Here is a 15,029-nt window from a genome sequence, read left to right on the forward strand (position 1 = left end):
CCGACTCCTTAGTTTCCTAACTTGTCAGGCTCATGCATCCTTCGAAAATATTTTACCGTTTCTCTATTCCGTTATAACTCTTTATCTACTTAGTATAGTTGGTACCTTGTTGACCATGTTTACAGAGTTAGTGGGATGTGATTTGAGGATTTTTGTATTTTGATTTTTGTCGGGAATTAGTGTAGGAGTTTGTGTCTGTATTGGACCATGTGATATGAGAGCTAGATTTTTGGTGGAATTCTTATGATGGCAATGTTGTAGTCTCCTTGCGAGTTAAGGTTCGCGTGTTTTGGTGGTATAAGACCCACTTTGGTTTCAATTTGATGATGAGACTAATGGGATTAGTTTACCTGGGTGGAGTATTTCTATGGTTATTTTGGATTTGTTTTGGGCATTGTCGTTCGGGGATTGTCGTTTGTCATTTGATCCTTACTTCACGGAATTGGGGATTTATAGTTAAGTCTGTGGATTGTTATTGTAAATTTGGACCTTATATTTAATCCTTTGAGGAATCTTTCTATTGGAATTGGAATATTGTTGGGAAGTAGGATAGTGAACCTTGAGTAAACCGATCAGATGATTTGTGTGATGAACCCATTTATCTTATAGTTAGTGCTAATTATGGATTGGATAGTGCAACTTGTTGCTTGTGGGTTGGTTTCAAGCATGAATGCGTTTGAGAATATTGAATCTTGGTAAGGGTATAATATTGTTACTAGTTTCGACTTTGGATTTTGAGTTTGTTTGATGGAGGATACTGGTGGAAACATTTTGATTGGGAAACTGTTAAGTTATAATTGTAGAGGATAGGATTGTCTCAAGGATTAACTTATGAGTAGACTTGTCGAGGAGTGGTTCAGATGGCTCTTTGGATTAGTGTGGCCTCTGGTTGTTGCCCTGTTGATGTTCGGAGGACCTAGTAGGATGACTCTGTGGTTGGATAATTGAGTGAACCTTTCTCGATGTACCGATCTTCCTAATTCCGATCTCCGACAATTGTCATTCTTGCCATTCTGGCTTGTTCCGTTGTGCTCGCCTTTTTGGAACTCATTTGACCTCTTGAGTAAAGCGTCTTGTTCGTTGACATCTTTATTGACTTCATCCAAAAATTCCACCTTTAAAAGTTCAATTCCTTCTTGTCTGTTGGGTGTGAGTTCCCTATCGCGACTTGCACTTCTCGTTCCCGAGTTGTTTTCCGTCTTGCATAGATTCTATATAGCTTGAGTAAACTTTTGGTTCATTTACTTGCAGTAAATTTACAAATTGACCTTTTTCTATAACATTTGAAAATGATTTCTCACTCTCTTTCAACCCTAGTGTTCGATTGGACATCTAAGCTATTTCTCGTTTTGTGTAATGATTCCTTTTCTTACTCTTTTTCCGAGTTACTAAGCCTTATTTAATCATAATTAGTAAAGATAGTATTCTTACTATAGAACTTTAAGCTAAAATTTTGAAAATACTTATATGAATTTTAATGGTTTTAACATTAGTGAATGTTAAATCTCGTTGTTGGAGACGTCCCAATAATGGGTTTTCTCATTTATTGGTGTAGAAATATTTTTATATCTTGATGTGAATATGGATGTTGTTGTCTGATCAACAAGAGTATCACCGTTTCATTGAAAAGATACCTATATTTTCTTATAACTATAATTTCTCCTTCTAAGTTTCGAGGGCGAAACTTTTTAAAAGGAGGGGTGATTGTAACGCCCCGTAATTTCGGATCGTTAATATATTTCGAAAATAATTTATTAATCAAATAAAATTTGATATTAAGGTATTTCAAGTAAAAATTATTCTAAGAAATATAATTTTATTATATTTTGAAGAAAAATATTTATTTTGATAGTTTCGAGATGTTTAAAAATAGTTTAAACCGTGTAAAACTTTTTATTTCGAAATAAGGGCGTATCGGGGGGAAAATGACAATTCTTTTGAACATTGGGTAAACGAATTTGGAAATGGGTCGTATGAGTATTCAATTTTCTTGTAATCTCGTTTTTAAAAACTTTGGTCTTGTCGGAATTTGCATTTGACCTACGGTTTTAATTATTATCGAAACGAGTCAAAACCGACTCGAAAAATCCCGACTCAAACCCGCTCTTTCCTTTCCTCCTTTCCCTTTCACGCGGACACTCCCCCTTCCCCTTCATTTTTTCTGATTTTCTTTATCTTCTTCAACATTCAATAAACCAAAACACCATTTTTATACATTTCAAGCTAAAAATCGTCACAACTTCCTCATTTCTTATCGGATTTTCACGAAATTTACATTTCCGGAATCCTCTCGTCGAGATCTACAACCTAGTATGTTTTAATTTCAGTTTTATTGAATTTGTTTTAAGACGAAATTTCGGTAAATTCGGTATTTATGCTTATATATTGTGTTTTTATTGTTTATTTAGGTGAAGAATTAGAAGACGAGTTTGGGGACTCGTATATTGTCGAAGAAAGCGGATAGTTGCTAGTTAGGGTTTGGGTTTTAAGGTGCTAATTGCTCATTTTCTAGCTTAAGGTAACATATTTCGAGTTACTCGACGAATTATCGTCACAATCTTTGTTGTTTTTGTATGTTTTGTGATTTTTGTTTGAGTAATAATTTTCACATGATTAAATTTGATGCATGCATGTTTAATCCATGTATTTTTGTTAGTTTTAGCTAACAAAGTTGAATTGGGAATGATTAATTAGTGTTTAGACGGTCTTTTATTGAACAAAAATGGAAAAAAAAGAGGTGTAGGGGGGGGCGGCAAGGAGCAGCAGCGGCCAGCCCACGGCTAGCCCATGGCTGGCCCGGGTCGGTCCGTTGCTTGATTCGCGGTTTTCCATGCATTGTTCGTCATTTCAGGTTCATTAATGAGATAATTAGAATAAGTAATGTATGGGTAAACTTTTGAATTAAATCAAATTAGTAATAAAAATTATGTTAAAGGTAAAAGTTATATATATTTTGGTAGTTGCACATGTTAGTATAGGTTAGAAAATGAAATTGTAAAGATTAGGCTCAGAATGAATTATATAGCGATAATTGTAATGTTTTGTTGTTTGTGCCGAAAACTGAGCCTTAGTCCCTTTGATCGATGCGATGTCGATTAATTGAGTGATTGGTCAGCCGCAATTTAACCCGTACCTGCCGCAGGGCTGGGGTTGCGGGTAAAAATTCGGTTGAATGAATTAGATAATCGGCCTTTTTCTTGTTTTAGGCCATTTATCAAGTTTTAGTTCACATGTATAGTTGATTGTATTTAATAGTATCTTATATTGTAGAAATGGCCCTAGATTCCCCTAAAGCCTTTAATATGGTTAATATTGTTAGAATTGGTAATTAGTTTTGAATACTTATTGAGAATACTGTTGGATTATCTGCTGAATAGACATTTATATAGCCTTTCACATGATAGAATGTTAGCATTTAAGTTGGACTTTTTGCCCTTTTATGGTTAAGTGGGTGTCTTACTTGACTTGTGTGGTGAGTCTTGTGTCGTGTGGGCTAAAGTATTCAAGCTGGGACTAGCTGAGACTAGGTCCTAGGTGAGTATTTCGGCCTTCATCATAGATAGGTCTTTATAGTCTTTGACGAGTATATGTTCACTTCTTGATAGCCTTTGTGTTCTCGACTAGTGGATTTATATCCAGGTTGGGGCATGACCTCGATTACTTATTTTGATAGTAAGTGGTCAGCTTAAGTACTAGCCAACCCTTTGGTGGACTCCTTAGGGTACTCACTTTGTTTTAGAAAAATTGTGGGTCTTGGGTGCGGTGGTGTGTATCCGCATGTCTAGGTCTGCGCAGATTTTAGGCTAGGGTTGTGTTGTCTCTTGGCCATGTTTTATTAATATTAACCGCTGAGCCAAGATACCGGTTCGATTACCTTCCCTACCTCGTGGTATAGACTCGAGTTACAAAGTGACTATTGACGGGACTAAGAACTTATGCCTGTCTTTGATATATTGCCCTTTCTTGTTTGATGATTCTATGAATCATAGAAGGTGAGATGCAAGCCGGATATGGTTGATAGAGTTTGGATTACTACTTGTTATATTTTTCACATGATAGTTTAAATTAGTCAATTTAGCATTCATATGTTAGAATACTTGGAAATTAGATTAATTTTCATATAGTTTACATGTTTCATTACATGTTACATTAAATATGACGATTCGTGGCTGGGAGGACTCGAAGTTACTCCCCACTGAATTGTGGCTTTCGTGTTTGTATAAAATGCGATTGACAGGTTGTTGATGCTTTGTTGGGGTCACAGACGAGCTAGTGAGCATAAGGAACCTTGGACCTAGTTTTTGGCTATTCTTATAGTAAACCTTTTATCTTTTGGTTTTGTATATTATTTGAAGGGACATATGTCTCCCTTTTCTATTCTGGGTTTGTATCTTTACTTTTTCTTATCGTTAGCTATGTATGTAAATTAGTTCGTTAGCATTGCAGGTTTTGGCACCCGCCTCTTGGGAATGTTGGAAATGTTGTGATTGGTTTAGAAAAATTTTTGAAATTACAGGTTTTTGGCTAATTGGACCAATTACAAACATATCCTACCAGTTTTTCCGTAGAATTTACGCCTTTATTTATCGTTAATTTTAAGGGTGTCACAAATACGATAGGAAATTATGCAATTTATATGAAAATGCATGATTTTTAAGCTAAATGCAAATTATATGATATATAAACAAGAGTGAATGCAAACTAAGCTATGCTATATGATGCATGGTTTTTGTTATGGTGGAGAGCATAATTTAGATTAGCTCCCAATGCATATGCATAAACTTCCCCAAACCAAAATAGACACTATTTATAATGTCAAAAATTGGGGGAGTTTATGCATAAAAATGCAATGCATGAAACTAAAATTTGTCATTTTGGATTTTGAAAGTTGGGAACAATAAAATGAACACCTTAATGGAACCAAGGTGTTAATCCTCTAATGTTCCTAGGACACCACAAAATGATTAAGATAAAATAAAAACAAGAGAAGTAGACAAACCATAAAGGAGGTGTAAGCATGTAGGATCCTCCAAGTGTTTGCTAATCCTCACCCATCGTGTCATCATCATCATCATCAACTTCCTCACTTGAGGCATCATCAACCTCCATGGATGTGGAGTTATTTCCACTCTCACTTGCACTTTCTTGTTCATCCTCACTTTCCTCTTCTTCTTGAACTTCTTCATCTTCACCTTCTTGCTCATCACTCTCATCAACAACCATTTCCTCTTCACTTGGTCTACCACCTCTAGAAGTGCTAGGAAAGAATAACTCCTTATCCGCCCAACTAGGTAGAGGACAAGATAGATCGAGAAGTCCTTGCCTAGCAAGATGTAGGAGGGGCGGATATTGGGCTTTGTAAGCATCAACTCTATCATTATAAGCTTGTTTATGCATTTCCTTCATCAATAGAGTCAAGTAATCGTTTCCCGCCTTGGCATTTTCGGGGTTGAATTCGTGGTAGACAAATGGATAAGGTGGGGTGACAATGGAGGAGGAGGGCTCGGAAACTTCTTCCCCTTGGTGTTGAATGATGTATTCGGCTTCTTCGGAGAATGGGAGAAGGTAATTCGGTCTATGAACATTCAAGCGGCAAATCTTCCTAGGCAATGTGAAGGATTTAGCTTCATTTGTCAACCACCCAAATTTGTTATCAAGAGTATCATTCTTGACCCATTTGAACTTTAGAATCATGGTGGCTAGATCAATGGTAGGGCCTCCCTTTACCGATGTATAAGTGTCATTCTTGTTGAAATCCCGGTTAAAGTGCTTAGCCAAATAAGTCACTAATCCTCCATTGACAATAAAGGTCGTGCCTTCTTTGCCACAATCAACATTAAGCCATCTATCAATTAAAAGTCGTAAAGCATTGTATGGCTTTGTGAACTCTCTCCCAATGTTCAAAGCCGACTCAAGAAGAACAAAATCAAGTTCGGTAAGATGATTTGTACCTTTCGTAGCTATCAAGGTATTCCCAAAAACCTTATGCCATACTCTTATGCCCGGATGATGGACTAAGAGGACACGACAATCATGATAGGATGTAAATTCTTTTCCGGAAATGGCCTTCCATAGAGGAGCGGGGTCATACTTGGTAGGCTTCTTTGTGTATTTAGGGCTATCACTAAGGCCAAATATCTTACCAATTTCGTCATAAGAGAATTTTCTATCAACATTCTCGAGACGAAACTCAATATTGGTTAGGGTCTCCACCTTGGTGACTTTCAAAGAGCTCAAAAACTCTAAGGTGAGGGAGGAGTAGGTCAATTCTTGCATTTCAAATAATTTACTCAATCCCATAGACTCGAAAAAGGTCTTTGTTTGCTCAAGAACACCCAATTTTGACAATGCATCTTGACATAGGCATGATGGTTTTCTTAGCAAAGAGAATAAATTTCTTCCTATGGGAGTCGGAAGTGAAAATTACCTCCGGATAATCGGCTAATAGTTCAATGACCGGAGTAGTAGAAGTAGTAGCTTCCATAGGAGGATTTTGTTCTTGAATCTCCAACCTTGCATTATGAACTACCAATGCCTTTGATTCTTGTTTGTCTTGAAGAACCTGTTGTCTCTTAGAAAGGTTCTTCTTTTGGGGTGCCTTGCTTCCACCTTTTGTTCTTGCCATACTCCTTTGCTTAGTAACACCAATGAAAGCTTAAAATCTTCAATTTCTAGTAATGCCCAAATCGATTTAGGATAGATTGATGTGCCTTGTATCCCAAAAATCGACTCAAAACTTGAAGATTTTGGTGTTTTAATCACTTGTTGTTGCTAAAGGAGTGATTAATTTTTGTTTTGAGGAAGTTTGGATTTGATTTGGTTGATTTTGGTTGAGAAATTTGATTTTTATTGATGGAGAGGATGAGGGTTTTGGGGTTTTGGGTAGTGTTTGTGTTTGAAATAATGAAAATGAGTTGGGAAGGACGGTTTAAAAGACCCGTTGAATTTTTGAAAAGCAGAGGGAGACGAGCGGCTTCAGGGTCGGGATGCTCGGATTCTTCAATTTCTGGGTTCAGGAAAAACGCCTGGGGACGAGCGTCGCGAAGGTAAGACGAGCAGATTCTTGAGCTAGGATGAGCATCTTCTGCATGAGACGCTTGGATTCCTTTCCAGGGAGAAATCCCAAAAATTGGCAGTGTAAAGACGAGCGTCTTTCTTCTGGAACGACCGTCTTGGCTGAGACGAGCGGATTCCTTGCTGGGACGCTCGAATTCTCTGTCAGACCCAAAAATTAATTCTGCAGCTTCACAAGACGAGCGTCTTATGCACTGGACGCTCGGGTTCATTTCAAGACGAGCGAATTTACCTCAGGACGCTCGGATTCTGCCTCTTCCACACGGATTCAGGTCCATCCGTGGGTGCTTCGTAACCCGTGTCATTTCATTCTTCAATTCTTGTGTTCTTCATTGTGGGGGCACTACAAACGCATGGACAGCCTAGGCAATTACTATCCCCACACTAAGGCAAAACACTACACATCAATAAACTCATAAGTCCCTCCCTCACTTCTCTCAAAATGATGAAAATCTTGATCAAGGCATAGAAATGCAAATCCAAAAATGACAAAAATGCAATACGATAATTAAAATGCAAGTTAGGGAGTTAGAATATTTAAAAATGGTGGTTTAGGGAGGACTCCACCAAACTCTCATCCAATAATGAGATGTCAAGGGGGCATGTTCAAGGTGTTATTGATGTTACTCAACACCTTGAAGAAGTAGTCGAAAGCTTGTTCATTGTCATGATAAAGATCTTCAATAGACCTTTGCACTTGTTATTCAAGGTGATGGTCTTGCGCCATAGCATTACCGATATAGGGATTGAATATCCCTTCAAACTCATCATCCCAAAGACCGCATACTTCGTCCACTTGATCACTAAAAATGTCTTGAGTTGATGAAGACTACTCTCCTTCTTTCTTTTCTTGGCCAATGAGGCCTTCTTCTTCACTTGTCATGGGTGAGCTTTTCAAGCTCTCATTGTTGCAATTTCCTTGCTTTTTTGATGGAGCATCATCCACCTTCTTCTTCCATTGAAATGCCAACTTCTTCCTATCATCTTTCCGGCTATAGTGATCAACCATAAAACATGGCTCATGTAATCGTGGAGCTCTTATAGTCTTGTCAAGATTGAAAGTGATGGTTTCATCTCCCACTTTAAAGGTGAGCTCTCCATGTTTTACATCGATCACCGCTCCCGCGGTGTGCAAGAAAGGTCTTCCTAAAATAATAGGAATGTTGGAGTCTTCTTCCATGTCAACAATAACAAAATCTACCGGGATGAAGAATTTGCCAATTCTTACGGGAACATCTTCCCACACCCCTAAAGGTGTCTTTGTTGATCTATCCGCCATTTGAAGCGTGATGTTGGTGCATTTGAGCTCTCCCATTCCTAGCCTCTTGCTTACCGAATATGGCATGACACTAACACTTGCCCCAAGGTCACATAAAGCTTTGTTGATTGTAGTATCACCAATATTGCATGGAATGAAGAAACTTCCCGGATCCTTGAGCTTTGGAGGTGAACTCCCTTGAAGAATAGTACTACTTACTTTAGTGACAGCAATAGTCTCAAGCTTCCAGATTGATTTCTTCTTTGTAAGGATATCTTTCATATACTTTGCATAGGCCGGAACATGATTGATCAATTCCGTAAATGGAATTGAGACTTCTAAATTCTTCACAATCTCCATGAATTTTCCAACTTGGTCATCAAACTTAGGCTTAGCTTGACGACTCGGGAATGGAAGTCTAATCACAATAGGCTCCTTTTCTTTGGCCTTCTCTTCATCCTTCTTTCAAACTTCTTGAATGGTGGGTTCTTCTTCTTTAGAGTTTTCAACAATCTTTCCTTGTCACTAGCATTCACAACATCTTCATCAACGGGCCTCTTCGGCCCTTCATACCTTGTACCACTCCTCAAATTGATGGCACTCACGGATTCTTGTCTTGTGGGGTTACCTTGAGGTGGTAATTGCCCCTTTTGTCTTTGTGAACTTGAAGATGCTAATTGAGACATTTGGGTCTCCAACATCTTTGTGTGAGCTAGTATGTTGTTAATGGTGATGTCTTTTGCTTGGCTATCCTTTTGCATTTGAGTGAAAAACTCTTGTTGGTTCTTTTGCATTTGGAGGACCGCTTTTTGAATATCAAAACCTTGGTCATTTGATTGAGTGTATGGAGTTTGATTTTGGTAACCTTGGTTTTGGTTGTAAAAGGGTCTTTGATTTTGGTTTCTCATTGGAGGTGGGATGTATGTTGGTTGAGGGTTTTGAACATTTTGGCTTTTGTATGAGAGATTTGGATGGAATTTGGTGTTTTCATTGTAATAGTTGGAATAAGGGGTACCACTCTTGTATGCTTGAAAAGCATTCACTTGCTCACTTGTTCCCCTACATTCACTTTGGTCATGTCCCAAAGTTCCACAATTCTCACATATTACACTTAGAATTGATGAAGACGCCACCATGGCATTAACATGTTGCTTTGGTGATTTGGAGGCTTCTTCAAGTTTTGCCATAGCCTTTTCAAACTTCAAATTAATGGTATCAATATGAGCACTAAGTTGAGCACCCAATTGAGTAATAGAGTCCACTTCATGCTTTCCTCCTCTAGTAGCCTTTCGAGGTCTACTATATTGTGAGTTATGGACCACCATTTCCTCAATCTTGTTCCATGTTTGATTATCCTCAACTTCGGTGAACATACCATTTGATCCCATCTTGAGAATGTTTCGGGAGTCTTCATAAAGACCATTCCAAAATTGTTGTACCAAGAACCACTCGCTAAGTCCATGATGAGGACATGAGCGACAAGTTCCTTTGAATCGCTCCCAAGCTTCATACAAAGATTCTTCGTCCCTTTGTTTAAACCCCGTGATTTGGGCTCTTAGCATGTTAGTCTTTTCCGGAGGGTAGAACTTTTTTGTAGAAAGCAAGAGCCAATTTCTTCCAAGAGTCAATACCAAGAGTAGCCTTATCAAGGCTCTTTAGCCATTGTTTCGCGGTACCAATCAAAGAAAAAGGAAATAAGACCCATCGAATTTGGTCTTGAGTCACTCCGGTTTGTGAAATCGCATCACAATAGTCACAAAAAATCTCCATATGAGAATGAGGGTCTTCACTAGGCATTCCCCCAAATTGGCTTCTTTCGACTAATTGGATAAATGCGGATTTTGCAATGAAATTACCGGTCAAATGTTGTGGTGTGGGAGTACCATTGGGTAGGTTCTCCTCGGTTGGTACGGAATGTGATGAAAATTTAGGCATTGTGGGGTTATTTTGTGGTGGGTTTTGTGTTGGGTTCTCCTCTCCTTCTCTTGCAAAAGGGTTGATGAACTCAATATTATTTGATTGAATATCCACAATCTCACCAATACCTCTCAAAGTATTTCTAGCAAGTCTTCTATTGGTTGTCAAAGTTCTTTCAATTTCGTGATCAATGGGTAACAAGTTACCTTGTCATCTTTTAGACATGCAAAATATCAAACAACTTGAAAATAATTAGAACAAACCTTGAGGAGTTTTACTTCCCCAAGGCAAAGAAAGACACAATTAAGAACAATCAAAGAAAATCAAATCAAGTTAACACCGTCCCCGGCAACGGCGCCATTTTTGGTTTGACTATCGTTTTCGGTTACTTGTCGTTAGGAGCACCTAGACCAAAACAATATTTATAACTTCACAAACTACTCTACTATTAGTAAAGAGGTAAGTAAAGGTCGGATCCCAAGGGACGGGTATTGATGTAGGATTTTCGATTGCAAGTAGTGGTGTCTAAGGGTGTCACAATTTGGTTTGAGATAAGAAGATCACTAAACTAAATAACAATGTAAATAAACAAGCAAGATGATTAAAATGAGATGTAAACAATTGATTAAAAGCACTACCATGTCATGGGTTCATAGGGGATTCATGGTAATTGATCATACAAACATATTCTCAAATTATAAGCAAGCAATTATTGTTGTGATAGGATCGAGTTGGTTTATATCTTACAATCCTAGGAAGGTTTGGGTCCCGGAGCCGAATCTATTATATTGTACAACACCTACAAGTCGACTTAATCCTCCCTAGTCAACTATATACATGGTCTAATGAGACTCGAGTTGGTTTATGTCTTACAAGTCTCATTGAAAAGGTAGGTGATGAGTAAAAAATGCAAGGATTCATAGGCTCGTATTTCATCAAACATAACATGTGCATAAGTTGAGATCACAACAAGCAAGGAAATAAATTATGTGAACATATTAGATTAAGCATGAATCATCCCCCATGTTGGTTTCCCCTAATTCCCCATTAACCCTAGCTAAGGAAACTACTCACTCATTATCAAGTTTAACATGCTAACAAGGTTGTCAATCATATTAACAAAGCAAAACATGATGAATGAATGGAAATGATTAACAATAATTAAAATAAGGGTTAAGAGAATTATACTTAATGATGATTCCAAAATAATAAGCAAAGAATAATAGAAGTACTTGATGATTGATGGAAGGTTGTCAATCTCCCAATAATACCCAAATAATCTTCAATTACCCAAAATAAATGATGAACAATAGAGAAATTAATGAAATGAGATTTGTATTAATGCTTAATTAAAAGTTGATTACATGATTAAGATGAGAGTAAGATTGCATAAGAAGAACATGATAATCTAATTAGTACAATGGGGTATTTATACTAAGGATTAGGTACATAAATTAGGGTTACTAAGGGCTTAAATGACGATTAAGACCTTTAAGAAAAGTTGAGGAAGTGCTCCTCTCGAAGGAGATGCTCATCTCCGCTTCGCTAGTCTTCAAGGAATATGCGCATCCCGAGTGGACCAAGGGAGAGGATGTTTTGCACTGTGAAGAAATCCGAGCGGCCAGATGGTCGGGACGAGCGGCTTGTAGAGGTCCAGGACGAGCGGACTGGGTGGTGGGACGCTCGGATTCTGGAGGGCTAGGACGAGCGTCCCGAGGCTGCGACGAGAGGATAGTAGCTCAGCAAGCTTCTTCTTCATTTCTTCTTTTCTTCTTCCAACAATCCTCAAGGATTTTGTTGGGGATGTAAGGATCTTCTCATCATTGCCCATCTACTACATTATTTACATAGGCCTTCTAGTCTTGTCTTCACTTTGATGCTTGATCATTAGATTTGATCAATTTAGCTCCATTTTTCCATGAAAATACATGGTTTGCACTCCTCTCCTACCAAGGAAACAAAACCTCAAAAAATATGCAAAACGAAAGACTAAAGATAGTAAATGACCCAATTATGCACTAAAAAGCATAGGAACGAGGCTAATTCGGGGACTAAATATGCTCAAATATTGGTCACATCAATGAGTGATGTGTAATCAAGGTTGAGAAGTTGTTGATGGTTAAACTTATGGATTGGATGTTGCGGAATGTTGCTATTGAACCTGATGTGAGACTTATAGTTGACAAATATTTGAGATTTGAATTGCGGAATAATGAGGATTGATTGAGGTACCTAAGGGTAGAATGAGGATTAGTTGAGAGTTTGGGATTTTAGAGGGATTTTTTGTGAAATTTGGATGAACCTTTGTAAGGCAATCACCCTATCGACCATGAGGAAGCATGGATGAGTTTAATTATATCTGTAAAGTTGTGGATTTAGTGCTACCCAGTTCGCCCCGTGGTTATGAATGTGAGAGTGTGATGTATAAAGCATGTGGGCTCAATTGTGTCGTTAAGGTATCCTAATTTCTTGTGTTATGTGATATGGCCGCTTAAGCTAAGTGTGTATGCATGGAGTGTGAAAGTATTAGGGTGAAATTTTGGCCTATGAGAGGTAATATAGATTTCATTTGTAAAGTTGCCTCCCAATCGTCGAGTGAAACGCCCACGGTGTACCTTGTGATCTTGTTGTAGTGTCCATCTGAGGAGCTAGAATGATGGCCTTAGGGCCAAGAGTTTGTCTATTAGCGTTGGTGTGATAAGATAGGAAAGTTTGGAACAGAGTTTGAGAAGGAAAGCCTCATGCCCAGGTGACACTCGGCCGAGTGCACAATGTACTCGACCGAGTGGTCGCTTACTCGGCCGAGTGTCCTCCTACACTCGACCGAGTGGTCTGCCTTGATCATTGTTTTGTCCATACTCGACCAAATATCAAGTGTATACCCGTATTTTCATGATTTATATTGGTTGGGTTATGTCGAATGAACATGTTGACCCCATATGGATGAGACCTAGTGAATTGTTTACGTTTGACCGTATTATGTGGCTTTTGCTATTTAAGAGTGAAATTTACATGAAATTTGTTAATTGACATGTGTAATTGGATGACAAGAATGATATGATAATTTTGTTTGGTTTTGTGTTAATTGATGTGATTTTATTGTGTACAAGTAAGATGAAAATACAAGTTATACGTCACATAGTGGTCATTGCATGATAGTGATTGTGGTCTTCCGTATGAGTGGAAGTGTTGAGTGATGCGTGTATTTTATATAAGTATTTTGTACTTCATTTGCACGTATTTCTATGCATTTTGTGTAGTGTTTAGCTACAAATGTCCCCCGAATTGTCTGCTTCGGTTTCTCTTGTATTATTTGCAGGTATGAACCGGAGAGGACCATAATCAAGCCTAAAACACGTCCTATGCATGCATTTAGGATATGAGTTGAGTCGGAGCTTGGAAACTACTAATTGTGATGCGCAAAGAAGTAAGATAGCTAGGCGAGCAAAGGAAGAACTTCAAATTACTATTGCCTAATTTTAAGAGCCATATATCGAGTTATACAACTGATTTTCAGGTAATTCCAATTGGAGATGAAAGCCTGTCCTCTTAGCTTTCCAACTCCACCGGAATCGCCCTATTTTCCCAAGTAACGAAGAAATGGCATCCGTTTGAACTTCAGTGCGCAAAGTAGGAATTGTGCGCTGGCAACTACTCGATCGAGTACAATTATGTTCGATCGACTCCTTTTTCTACTCGATTGAGTAGTTGCATTTTAGGGTTTACTCGATCGAGTAGATTTTTCACTAGATCGAGTGGTTTGAGCTTAGTTTTACTCGATCGAGTAGTTTTAAATGACTCGATCGAGTGGTTTGCTAATGGGCTCGGGCTTTTTAGTCTTAATTCGTTATTAGGTCAAATAAAAATCCTATTTTCTATAAATAGGAAGGATGAGACGTCATTTGTATCTCTCCCATCATCATATACACTACTTTTCTTCTGTTTTCTACTGTTCTCTGTTCCTCTCTTTTTCCAGATCTACTGTAATTCTCTCTTTTTCCCTTTTCTCTCTTTATTTAATGTTTATTTCTTTTCCCTTTGCTTTTGTTCTTTCTTTTATCATGTCTAGCTAATTTCTCCCTTCTAGGATTAGGAGATTCGATGAATGAATGTTAATTGCTAATTAGTTTGCAGATTGTTGTTGTTGTTTTTGTCTATGTTGTTAATCGCTGCTTTTATTGTATCTTGCTGATTGAATCGATGCAATTAGCCTTTTTAATATTGGTAAGCCTCGGCCTGGACCGGAAGGTTGGAAGGGGTGAGACCCGCAGTGAACAATAGAATGCTTTAGTGAGGGCGGAAGCTAAGCTAATAGTATTTTAGGGCGAATTAAGACTGGAAGGAGATATTCATTGCCCCTTAGACCGACACATCGACTAATTTGTGACCTTAACTGCAATTAATTAACATTCATTGATGGACCGGCATCCTAGTTTCCTTTCCCTCTGCTTAATTTCTCTTATCTCTATTTCTCTTGCCTTAATCTCGTTAGTTTAGTAAAAACAATCAGACCCCCATCTTGTGACCGTAGACAGACCGAATAGACAAGTAGATAGTGACCGCCCTGTGGAGATCAACCCTACTTATGCTAGCTTCTGTTAGTGTAACTAGGTATTTTATTTTTGGTACCTGACGACGGTATCAAATTTTGGCGCCGTTCCCGGGGAGGCAACTACTTTATTTATTTGTTTAATTCTGTCTGTTTTTAGCCTCAAGGGATTTTTCCCTTGAGGTCGTTCTAATCTTTTTCTTTAGTGCTGTTTTGATAGGCCCTATAGGT

At 38.2% G+C, this 15,029-nt stretch overlaps 1 non-coding gene across 1 annotated transcript; it reads left to right on the forward strand.

The window, feature by feature from the left end:
• Positions 1–9,787: 9,787 nt before the first annotated feature.
• Positions 9,788–9,894, forward strand: LOC141597715 (small nucleolar RNA R71). The gene has a single exon (XR_012522935.1). It is a non-coding gene; the product is annotated as a small nucleolar RNA R71 (small nucleolar RNA).
• Positions 9,895–15,029: the final 5,135 nt, after the last annotated feature.

Source organism: Silene latifolia, chromosome 8, assembly GCF_048544455.1.
Source record: "Silene latifolia isolate original U9 population chromosome 8, ASM4854445v1, whole genome shotgun sequence".
Lineage (NCBI taxonomy): Eukaryota > Viridiplantae > Streptophyta > Magnoliopsida > Caryophyllales > Caryophyllaceae > Silene > Silene latifolia.